Source organism: Gossypium arboreum, chromosome 4 (assembly GCF_025698485.1).
Source record: "Gossypium arboreum isolate Shixiya-1 chromosome 4, ASM2569848v2, whole genome shotgun sequence".
NCBI lineage: Eukaryota > Viridiplantae > Streptophyta > Magnoliopsida > Malvales > Malvaceae > Gossypium > Gossypium arboreum.
Genome location: NC_069073.1, coordinates 106,624,370 through 106,637,589, shown reverse-complemented (window position 1 = coordinate 106,637,589; position 13,220 = coordinate 106,624,370). Strand labels below are relative to the sequence as shown.

Below are 13,220 nucleotides of genomic sequence, written 5' to 3'. Positions count from 1 at the left end.
ATCTAACTTTTGTTTATTAGCTAAGAGCTCCTTTAAAAATTTCACTGCGTTTGGCATCTGCGAAAGAGCTTCAATAAACGGTAAGTTAATATGTAATTTTTTTAATAATTTAAGGAATTTACCTAATTGTTCGTTCTTGAGGTCTTTCTTGTCGCCTTAGGGTTTGGCACACGAGGTTTATACTCTTTACTTACCGGCTCCTGTGTACCATGATTCATATCATCCTTACCATTACTTACCACAGCCTCATGCCTCATTTCAAATTTAGATTTAACTAACCCTTCTTCGTCGCACACAGTGATGGCATGGAGTTGCTCCCTTGGGTTAGTTTCTATGTTACTGGGCATGCTACCTTGTGGTCGTTCAGAAAGCAACTTAGCAAGCTGTCCTATTTGAGTTTCGAGCCCTTGAATTGACGCTTGCTAATTCTTAAGTGCTGTTTCAGTAATCTGAAAATGAGTTTTTGACATCGAGATGAATTTTGTGAGCATCTCTTCAAGGTTCGATTTCTTCTCTTGTTGGTAAGGTGGTTGTTGAAAGTCAGGAGGATGTTGTGGTCTTTGATTTCCTTGACCACCCCACGAGAAATTGGGATGGTTCCTCCAACCTGCATTATACGTGTTATTATACGGATTATTTTGAGATCTAGAATTATTACCATATAGTGGACTTATTCCTTCTCGATGCTAGGGTTGAAGGATGGATAGTCTGTGTTGTGCACTCCTCCTCCATTTGAATCACACCTCATCACTGGATGTACCTGAGTAGAACCATACAAACCATCACTCTTTTTATTTAAAAGTTCTACCTGGTTAGATAGCATAGTGACCGCGTCGAGGTTGAAAACACCAGCTACCTTGTTTGGCTTCATTCTCATGACTTGCCACTGATAGTTATTCAGCGACATCTCTTCAATAAATTCGTAAGACTCTTTAGGTGTTTTATTGTTTAAAATTCCACCAGCGGCTGTATCGATCAGTTGCCTTGTTGAAGGATTCACACCGTTGTAAAAAGTATGAACCTGTAGCCATAGAGGTAACCAATGGTGAAGGCACCTTCTCTATAAGTCCTTGTATCTCTCTCATGCATCATAAATAGTTTCTAGCTCCATCTATACAAAAGAAGAGATATCATTCCTCAATTTAGACATTTTAACAGGCGAAAAATATTTAAGTAAAAATTTTTCGGTCATTTGTTCCCAAATGGTAATTGACCCTCGTGGTAACGAGTTCAACCACTGTTTATCATTATTCCTCAATGAAAAGGGAAATAACCGAAGGCAAATGACATCATCAGAAACACCATTAATCTTAAAAGTGTCACAAAATTCCAAAAAATTTGCTAAATGAGTGTTTGGATCCTTGTCCTGCAAACCATCAAACTGAACAAACTGTTGTATCATTTGAATTGTGTTAGGTTTCAGTTCAAAATTATTTGTAGCAATAGCAGGTCTAACTATACTCGATTCAATTCCTGTTAAAGTAGGTTTAGCATAATCATAGATAGTACGAGGAACGAGATTCTGATCTACTGGATTTGCAGCAACCACAGGAGGTAGCAGATTATTCTGATTTTTAGCCATCTCCTTGGTATTAGTATGGATATCATCCTCTTGCTCTTCCTCTATGTATTGTAGACTTCACCTTATTTCCCTTAGATTTCTGCAAGTTGTGCTTTGGATCTCACTATTAAAAAGCAAAGGTCTTGACGGGTTTCTTCTAGTTATAAACTACAAAAACTTGCCAGAAGTAAATAAAAGAAAATTTAGTAATTAAAAACAAAAACAAAATTAGATTGCAATAAAAATAAAGAATGGCTAAAGTAATAAAAATTAAGCGTTCCTAATATCTTGGTTCCCTAGCAACGGCGCCAAAAACTTGATGGTCGTGAAACTAACTAAAAATTCGACTAAGGCAAGCGCACCTATCGAACAGTAGTATAATTATGGTAAGACCGGAATATCGTATCCACAAGGACTAAAAGTACTAGTAATTACTATCTTTTTATTATCTAACCTAAGAATTAAAGGATGTTTTTAAACTAAAACTAATTAACTAATTAACTAAGATTACGACAGAGATTAAAGTAGGAAAATACTTTTTGGAAGACCGATGGAGAAGACAATACCCAAGGAAGAATCCACCTAGACTTCACTTATTACTTCTGAATTAGACGATTTATTCATTTGACTTAATCTGTAGAAATCCCTAGTTTATGTTATTATCTCTCTCGAGACTAAAAACAACTGACTCTAGTTTGATTAATCGAAATCTCTTTCTAATTAAAATCCCTATTGTGTCATTAACTCGATCTATAGATTCCCTTATTAGATTTGACTCTAATCCGGCAGATTTATGTCGTCCTATCTCTAGGATTGCATGCAACTCTGCTTAATTATGAATGATCTACTCTTAAATAGGGACTTTTGTTCCACTGAATAAGCACATCAAAAACTTGAATTAGTATCCTGAAATATCAAAAAAAGAATTAAAACTCACAATTAAGAATAAGAGCAAGTATTTATCATATAATTCAAATAGTAATAAGATTTGTCTTAAGTTTCATCTCCCTTAGGTATTTAGGGAGTTTAGTTCATAATAATGGAAAACATCTCAAAATTGAGAAAATAACAAAACATAAAGAACCCAAAGAACTTCTAAGGAAATTGAATGGAGATCTTTAGTCTTGAAGTAGATCCTGCTTCTAAGCTGATTCCGATGGCTATCCTTGAGTATTTTCTTCCTTCTACTCTGCGTCTCCCATTTAATCCTTTTCTAGGGTGTTTTTATAGACCTTGGAATGCCCAAAATAGCCTAAAATTACCCTTTTCCGAATAGAATTAGACTTTGGCTCGATAGGGACACGGCCGTGTGCCTCGCCCGTGTGCAGGTGCTCAGGCCGTGTGCAATTCTAACTTGGTTTAATGTCGACACGGCCATGACACACAGGTGTGTGGCCTACCCATGTGTCACACACGGGCGTATGGTTTACCCGTGTGAAAATGCCTAGGCCTTGTGAAACATTGAATTAGGCCCAATTTGTCCGTTTTTGGCCCGTTTCATGCTCTTTTGCTATCCTAAGCTCTCCTGAGTATAAAACATGAAATTAAAGGATTAGGAGAATCTAATTCAATGAAAGTAAGGAAAAATCATCCATAAATATGTTAAACATGGGGTAAAAAATATGTATATATTATGGTTTATCAGACGCCATGTTCCAGACAGGTCTTACACTAGCTTGTATATCTCGAGGCCGATGCATGTCCCAGACATGTCTTACACTAGCTCTCGTCTCAATGCCGATGCATGTCCCAGACATGTCTTACACTGGCTCTCATAATGTGGCCAATGCATGTCCCGGACATGTCTTAGACTAGCACACATATCACCCAATGTCATGGCATGAATATCACAATCTATTCCTAAGGTTCAACCGGGAGTTATTGCTACGTAAATTCTCATAATTTACATTCACAACGCAAGTCAACAATTCAGGCCATACTAATCGTTCAATACATGGTACCATTATATTTGCATTATTTACGTACAACTTACTCATTTTAATGGAGTATCATACTTCATCAAATTTATAATGTATTCTATCATCATATGAGTGTTATTAACTTTTGGCATCACTTTCTCATACATAACTCCGTCAACTTATAATTCAATACAATTATAACAAAATAGATTTCAAGTATATTAACAACAATATGGATAACATACTTATTTAGTCACACGGACTTACCTCGAATGCAATTCCGGCTAATTACTCCATTTTAGTCCACAACGTCGTACTTTTCGATTTAAGCCCAAATCTTGATTTTCTTGATCTAACATGATGAAATTCATTCATTTAATCTTTACATTAATTAAAACATACTATAATTCACAATTTAGCAAAATGACTGTTTTGCCCTTAGACTTTACAAAAATTACGATTTTGCCCTTAGGCTCGTAAATCGAATTTTATTGAATTTCCTCATTTACCCAGCCTAGCCAAATCCTTTTTATAACTATAGCAACTCACAATTTCAATTATTTCACATATTTACAACTTATTTTATAACTTTACAAAATAGCCCCTTTTTAGGTGTTTTCATGCAAACTTCTTTCACAAAAGTTGTTTGTTACACAACCAAGACTCATTTTCTTTCATAAAAATTCAGAAAACAACATCAATGCTCTCATCAAAAAACCCTAGACTTTCAACCATTTTGTAAAATAGTCCCCCCATTAGCTAGCTCATGCTATAAGAGCCCCAAAAGTGTAAAAATCATCAAGAAAAGTCATCAAAATCACTTGCTTGCAAGAGAACTAAATGGCTGAAAGATTAAGCTCTTAAAACCCCCTTGTTTGCTGCCATTTTATGTGGGGAAGAAGAAAGATAAAAAGATGATACTTTTCGTTTTATTTTTTTCTATTTCTAGTCAAAATTAAGTTACCAACCACACCAAATTTTGACTTTTCTACTTTCTTCCTCTCTATGGCCGTCCAAGCACCTTTTTTGGGGTCTATTTACACTTTAAACACCCCAACTTTTGGTTCTCTAGCTATTTAACATATTTAGCTAGCAAAACAAAATTTTGCCCTTTATGCGATTTAGTCTTTTTTCGCAATTAAGTATGGAATCGCTAAAATTATTTCACCAAAATTGTCATGCACTCATATAATCATGATATAACACATAAAATAACATTAGAAATAATTTCCCTAGCCCCAGAATAGTGGTTTCGAAACTACTATTCCGACTAAGGCTAAAATCTAGTCATTACATAAGATAAGTAATTTTTTATTATTTCATGATTATTATAAAACTTGTAATTAAAGGGTTTTTATATTTTATTTACCCACACCCTTATTATATATTTCAAAAGCATAAATTATATCAAGTAATGAAGTTAAAAGTTAAAAAATGAGTTAAAAGTTAAAAAATAAATAAAGTAATAAAAATTAAAAAGAAAAAGTAATAAATAATTGATGGAACATGCCAAAATGGCCGGTGAAGTAATAAGGTTAAAAGAATAATTGAAATAGTGTAAAATAAATAAAGTAATGAACTAATTTAAAACTAAAAATAAAATTATAAGAGTTTAATTAAAAGATAAATGAAATTAGAGTAATGAATTAAAGTAAACGTTAAAAGTATAAATGAAATAAATGATAACTTAAAGGATAAATGAAATTATGTAAAATAAATAAAATAATTAATAGTATAAAAGTTAAAATTAATAAAGTGATGAAATAGTGTGTGTCAGGCCCGTGAAGTAAGTGGCTGACTTCAGGCGATGTGTGTTAGGCCCTAGAAGCAGGCCTATGTGTGTCAGGCCATGGCTATGCAATGCCCAGCTTCAAGCCTAAGTGTCTGGCTTGTATCATTGTCAATGGGTAACTAAGCACTTGGATGCCGGCTTCAGGCATGCACGGATGTGACCCATCAGTCACGGGTTACATGACTTTTCAAGTTAATTTTTTTCTTTTTTTCTTAATTTTTTTCTTTTCTAATTGTCCCTCCACTATAAATTTCCTATGTGAGCCATCAACTGTCTCACCAGTGCAAATTTCACTGTCAATAACTGTAAGTCGTCGTCGACCACCGTCGACCAACACCAGTAATCGGTTTTTTTCCCTCATTTTTTCCTACAATTTTAAAAATTGAAAGTTTATGCAACCTTTTTCAAATTTTGAATGTTTTCCAGTAATTTCTTCATTATTTATATTGTTCGTGATAATTTCTTTCATTTTTATGCAGATATCGAAATGAATGATAATTCTTTTTTAAAGCATGACAATCACATTGCTAAATTTGTTCACAATACGGTCAAATAGTCACTAATTGGCCTTAAAACAAATATTCACTAATTGATAATATCTTGTTTTTAAACGATAATTAAAACTTATTATTTTTACTATTTTTGCAGGAACAATACCGGGTTGTTAGACCACGACTCTATGATCCGAGATATTTTTTGGATTAGAGAGTTATGCCGTACTTTAATGTCGTAGGGTTGGGGTAGCTGCATACATTCAGATTGTTGATCTACGGGTCGGTTTAATATTAGCATTAGTTAAACGACGACGTTCGGAGACACACACGTTCCATCTCCCCTGTGGAGAGGTAACAATCACACTGCAAGACGTAGTAATCCAGCAAGGGTTGTCTATTAATGGAGAAACAGTGACTGGGTTGAGAAAAGTGATGGATCCATGGGGCACTTGCCAATGATTATTAGGAAGAGTGTAACACTTTTCACCCGTATTCAACATCGAAATAAGGTTTCGAAGAATTATCGAACTTACAATAGATATAATCATACTTTTCTCTTACATTCATTCATTTCATATAATCATCATTCAAATTCAATCTATTTATCCCTTATACGAGCCTACGAGGCCTAAAACATGCTTTAGAAGTAGTTCGGGACTAAACCGATAACATATGAAAATTTTGAAAACTTAGAAAAATTTCAACCATAAAGGGGTCACGCGCCCGTATGAACAGGCCTTGTGCCTCACATGGCTCTAGGCACGCCTGTGTCTCAGGCCGTGTGGAAACAGGGCAAACATACTGACTTGGGTCAGATGGCCAACCACACGCCCATGTGTCTAGCCCGTGCACCCTTCGAAAAGGCCACACATGCCCGTGTGCAAGGCCGTGTGCCAATTAGGGAGTATACTGACTTGTACCACACGGCCAGTCACACGCTCGTATGTGAGACCGTGTGGAACATACTGACTTCAATTCAATTTCAACACCAGGTGACACACGGCCGTGCAACATGACTGTGTGCCACACACGACTAAGACACATACCTGTGTGGACAAAAATATGCCATTTACCAAGCCATTTTGCCACCCATTTTGCACTTACTTATACAAGATCAATTGGTACCATTTTAAGACACAAATATACAACCAAAATTCATCAACCAATACACAATCATACTATATTCATTTCAACCAATTCAATACCCAATTCAATGCCATTTACCTAGTCAAATACCAATTAATTCAACTTGCCTTACTATACATAATTCACATATATATATTTTTCATTTAGTTAAACCATTCCAAACATACATTATCAACCACCAATTCAAAATCGTATAACTTCCCAAATTATCAACTTCAATCACACAATATAAAACCATTTGTACATATGTAAACATCATCAAGTTCATCATCTTATGCCAACTCAAATGACTAAATACATGTCCATCAAACATACCAAAATGACGCAAGCCTATACATGCCATATACCATATTTACACAACTCAAAAGTACCAAATAGATGTCTGATAGTGTGATGAAGTCTTTGACGATCCACAGATCCGAGCTAGCTTCGTAAAACTATAAAACATCGAAAATAAAGCAAAGTAAGCTATAAAGCTTAGTAAGTTCGTATATAAATATGAAATAATCACAACATTCATTAACATTTCAAAATGGATAACATAATTAACATTTAAAGCATCAATCAATGAGCTAACATAAAGTTTAACCATATTGTAACTCATAAATGCTCAACTTCTTCTATCTCGTTACATGTATAGTTTTCAGTACAAACCTGTACTGATACATATCTATTTATCACCAACTCTCTTGCCAAATCACTTTGAGCTTACAAATACTTACGATACAATACTTCGTGTTTCTGATGCCATAGTCCAACTATGGTCTTACACATTCGTTGCCAAGGCCCTCCCGTGGTCTTACATTCACATGTCATAACCCGGTTATGGTCTTATTATCCGATTTGCCATAGCCCAACTATGGTCTTATCCAGCATCTCGTTTACTTTAACCATACATTAAATTTAATATCTCCATATTAATCTATTATAATAAATACTATCTCAATTTCATCCATCAAATAAATAGATACACATTTATGTTCAATTATACGAACTTACCTCGTATATGGAAATAACGAAATGGACCGACTATTCAATTACTTTGCTTTTTCCCCGATCTAATTCTGAATTCCTCTTTTCTTGATCTATAAGTAATCAAAATCAGATTATTTAATCAACTATTAATCAATTTAGTCCAAAACACACATTAGGGCTATTTTACACATTTGCCCCTAAACTTTCACATTTTTACAATTTAGTTATTGTTTCACAAAATCACAAATTAATGAAATTCACAATAGACCCATGCTAGCCGAATTACCATAATGCCCCTAATAGTCCATATTTTTATTTATTAACACATTTAACCACTAACTTTACACTTTTCTCAATTTAATCCCTATTTAGCATTTTCATCAAAAATCACTTTACAAAACATGAAAATCTATCATCAAGCTTTCATATTTCAACATTAAACATCAAAGAACTCATAGATTCAACAATGGAAACTCTCAAAATCTTTAACAGTTTCGAAATTAAAGGTACGGGCTAGCTAGAATACAAAGCAACAATCTCAAAAACGTAAAAATCATAAAAAAATCGAGCTCAAAACACTTACCAATTAAGATTCCAATTGACCGAATCCTAAAATGAACAAAATGTTTTCTTCTTCTTCAATATTCATCCAAGAAAGATGATAATGAAGCTTAATTATGGTTTTTTTAATTTAATTAACCATTAATAATCAATTTACTTATTTAACCTTTAAAACATTTAATAATTACACCAAATGCCATGCCACTATCATCCACTATCATAATAATGGTCTATTTACCACTCAAGGACCTCAAATTTAAGGTTCTATAGCTATTTAATACCTTTAGCTAAGAGAACAATACTTTTGCACTTTACGCGATTTAGTCATTTTTACCAAATTAAGCATTTAAACGGTAAAATTTCTTTACGAAACTTTCACGTAATTAATCTATCATGATGTTACTTATTCAAATAATAAAATAAATATTTTGACTTTTGATTTTTGGTTCCAAAACCACTGTTCTGATTGGACTAAAAACGGGCTGTTATAAAGATTGCCCCCGATGATGAATGAGGAAAATTAATCGAGTTGAAATTCACTTTGTTAAGAAATAACTTCGAGCATCTCCCCAGTCATCCAATAGAGATGTATATTATCTACGCTACTAGAGCATTTATTCTACAACTCATAGGTGAAATATTGATGCCGAATGTAAATCAAAATAAAGTCCACATCATGTACCTCACTTTACTCGAAAACCTAGAGTTGGGGCTCTGCAGTACTGGCGTGCTTATACTGTGAGCTTTTTCAAGTGACAAAGCCATCCATGAAAACCATGGGCGGTTGTTGCCTTCTATTGCAGTCGTAGGCCTTATATCGGATGCCATTTCTGGGAGATATGAGCCACCAACTGCGGTCCTGCCCACTTGTAAATAGGTGATTTATCATTCGACTATACCTTTTTTTGTTTATTAATTTTATAGTATAGTACTTTTTGCATGAAACAAAATTGAAATAAAAAATATTCACATGTTTTTTAGATGGGCAACAATACCAGGAATTGGACGATCATGCACTGTGTCTGTATATCACCAAATGAAAGAGACTCACGCTGGGGATAAAGTAAAATACGTTTTTGAGTGTTTTTTTTCTCCTAATACAATATTTTCAAATATTTTCCAAAAAAAAACTTAGCTAACATCTTCTCTATACTGTGCAGTTTCTAATGGATGTCTTATTCGAACCAAAAATTTATGCCACTCATACCATTATGGGTTCACGACCATCAAGTTCTATTCGTGACAAACATCCCATTGATTAATTTTCATATGGTCGAGTGGCATGCCGTGGATGAGGTCTTAAGATGGTTCAGTTGCATGCAACCTATCCTAAACCTTCCATACGACTTCAAAGAAATACACGGGATAGACAAAAGGGGAAGGACCACATAAATTGGGCAAACCGACATGCTCCGTACATCATTCTGTGGAACGCCCCACATGAGAGGCGGTCCCTCTTGTTTGTCTCGGAGACAAGGTTCATTCCTTTGCACGAGTATGCAACATGGTATGTCGAAAACGGGTTGCCTAACATATACCAGGGTTGATTTATGGTGATCCTAGAGCACGCTCAACCAAAATCTACTCAATGGCATAGGACTAGAACACGACCATGTCATAAATAAGTTCCACGATTGGATAACACAGAATTTGTCTCAAACCTCGTTATCGAACCTGAATATGAATCATCCGAGAAAACCTCGTAAACCACCTATTCAAATCCTCATTCGTTGAGGACATATTTGGTGACGATCCCGAGCCTTAACACTCAGCGCACTCTAGATCGTACTCATACCATCCAGAGCTCCATCGACAAGCATCTACACCTAACATTGAGGATATTTTTGGCATGACACCTCTGGTCTCGCAATACCCCTTAACCCCCGGCAATGGGGTATGCAATTATACAACTTTCTTAAGTACACTGGGAAGGACAGTGGATACCGGCCTAAGCAACTATCAAACGCCTCAAGGTACACGCCCTCGCTAATGGAGGCAACTCAATCGTTATACGCCAACCCCGGGGATGTCTCTGGGATCTAAACAGTTTTGATTTTTTTTTTTGTAAATATTAACTTTGTAATTATTCTTCCAATACAAAAAAAAAATTTAACTTAATTATTTTTGGGCATAGATGAGTACAAAATATTAAGTAATAAATAATAATTCAAAAAATAATAAGATAAAAAAAATTACATATACAAGAAAATACGAACATCCTAAAAAACTAATATACGAAAAAATATAATTCGACCCATAAATAATATCGACTAATTTTGAATATTAGTTTCTTCACAGTTAGTCGTCTTCTGCTTGAATCAAGTCTACGTTACATTTCGTAATTTTGACCATGTTCGCTCGCCGGATTTTTTAACCGTCACCAGTCTACACAGTTCGCCGTCTATGGCAAAAGAAGTCATCTGACCCTTAACAGCATAATCTTATCGATTCATGTGACAGTATATAATTCAACTCCGTTAAAACATGACAGTATATAATTCAACCCGAAATTCAGTTGTACACTCTAAAACACTCACATCTTCAATTCCCTACATCACATCGATTTGATGATTTGATGATATACTCCCAAATATGGTATCTCCATTTGGTGGTACACACCCAAACACTCTCATTTGATGATAGTCTCAACAACTTTTTTCTCATCCAATTACAATACCACAACCAAATAGCTCCCATATATATAAGTTAAGGGGGTGCTGGCCATCAGTGTCACAGCAACCCAATTTTTTTTTACAAATATGGTACAAGGGTGCCGACCATCAATGTCCCAATACTCAAAAAAAAATTTTGGTCTCTGAAAAAGTTGATGCCAACCATCTAGTACCCCTAACCCAAAATCTTTTTATCTGATAAAGTGAGTGCTGACCATTAGTGTGCCAAAACCTAAAAAAAAAAAATTATGTGTAAAAGTGTTGCTGGCCACTTACACCCTCCAACCAATTTTTTTTTCAAATATTGGTATAAATGTATACTAATATGCTACAGTCTGAAAAAAAATATAGTGCTGGCCATTAAGTTCGCTGGACTTCTTATGTCAGGATATAGATCAAATAATAAATATTCCTTTTTAGGAGGTCTGTGAGTTGCTGCTCAATCGATTAGTTATGAAATAAAAACTTTTATTTTATTTATTCCTTTTGTTCTAGAAAATAAGTTGAGTTGAAAAACTAAATTAGATAGTTATATATAAGTGAAAGAAAGCAGCTTATAAATTCGCAGTAAATTAAACAAAAAAAAATAGAATCTCATTTCCTATGTATAGGAGTAAAATGGAAGAAAATGTAAGTGGAAGAAGTCTTCATCCCAAGACAGGTTGAGTAGTTAATATTTCTTGAAGCGGGCTCAAAAGATCAACCGTATAGAGTTTTCATTATCCTCCCCTTTTCTTTCCAATTCCTTCCAAAGGCCAACAATCTATTTATTATCTCGTCGAAACTTCCAATTAGGAATCACTTTGAGGAGTTAGATCTTTGCAAAATAAATCAAGAAAAGAAAGGAAACTCTTTTGGTTTAATTTATTTATATATTTAATATTATATTCAATCTATTTATATATTATATCTATTTTATTTTTATATATTCTAAACATTTTATATATTTTTATATTTATATATTATTATTTCTATTTTTTTGTATACATTATATACAATACAAAAAAGTAAAGTATGGATATTGATCCAATTCATCTCATTAATATTTGTAGTACAATCCTTCAGTCGATTTCACTTCATTTAGTTTAGTTTTAATTTTGGTTTATGAAATTTCAATAAAATTCAAATTAATAAGGAGTCTTTATGTCACATTACCGAGGGCCTCGTTTCAAAAAAATACGCCATCTGAGGGCTTTACTAGAACTAACTAGTAAAAGGCCTAGAGCCAGAAACGATCTTAGAAACCGATCGCACCCTGGTAAAAAATCTCAATACTGTATTCGTTTAGAATAAAAACAAAAATTGCGTTTTCATTATGGCCTTATAGAACGATAATTACTTAAATATGTTCATATTGCCAGAAAAGCTAAAGGGTCAACAGGTCAAGTTTTACTACAATTACTTGAAATGCGATTGGATAACATCATTTTTTGATTGGGTATGGCTTCGACTATTCCTTAACCTGAACTTGCAAAATGGATCTGTTTATCATAAAGAGAATCGTTCTTCCTGACCTTGCTTCACCTTAATTGTTATTTGAACAAGTCAAAGTTAAAGTTATGTCTTGGTCTGAGTGGGGATAACATTTTTCTTCTACATGTCCATGGAGTTTTGAAAAATCCAAACATCTCAGAGGTTGATAGAGAGGTAGGAATTTATCGAATGAACCACACTCCTTTGTATACGTCAGGAGTCCTTTGATGAGAAGTGGCAGGGGAAAGCTTGAACCCAATTCCTACAGTGATGAATATAAGTGCAATTGAAATTCTTGGGGAGTTTTACATTTGTGTATTGATAAGACCATTCACTATTTCTTAAAGCTCGATCTCTCCCCCGAATGAACCATAAAGCCATGAGAAACCATAAAACAGAGTAGAAGAGCTTGCCCCACCCGTGAGTAAATATTTCGTAGTAGGCTCATTAGACTTTACATATTTCTTGATATATCCAGATAATAGGTAGGAGCATAAACTAAAACACCCTGGAGCTACAAAGATAGTTATTAAATCGTTAGCACCACATAAACACATTCCTCCTAGAGTAGCTGCTAATATGAATAATAAAAACTCTGCTATAACCATTTCTATACATCTCCACAGA

General features: G+C 34.3%; 1 non-coding gene across 1 annotated transcript; it reads left to right on the top strand.

The window, feature by feature from the left end:
• Positions 1-1,037: 1,037 nt before the first annotated feature.
• LOC128292203 (small nucleolar RNA R71) lies at positions 1,038-1,144 on the top strand. The gene has a single exon (XR_008282188.1). It is a non-coding gene; the product is annotated as a small nucleolar RNA R71 (small nucleolar RNA).
• Positions 1,145-13,220: the final 12,076 nt, after the last annotated feature.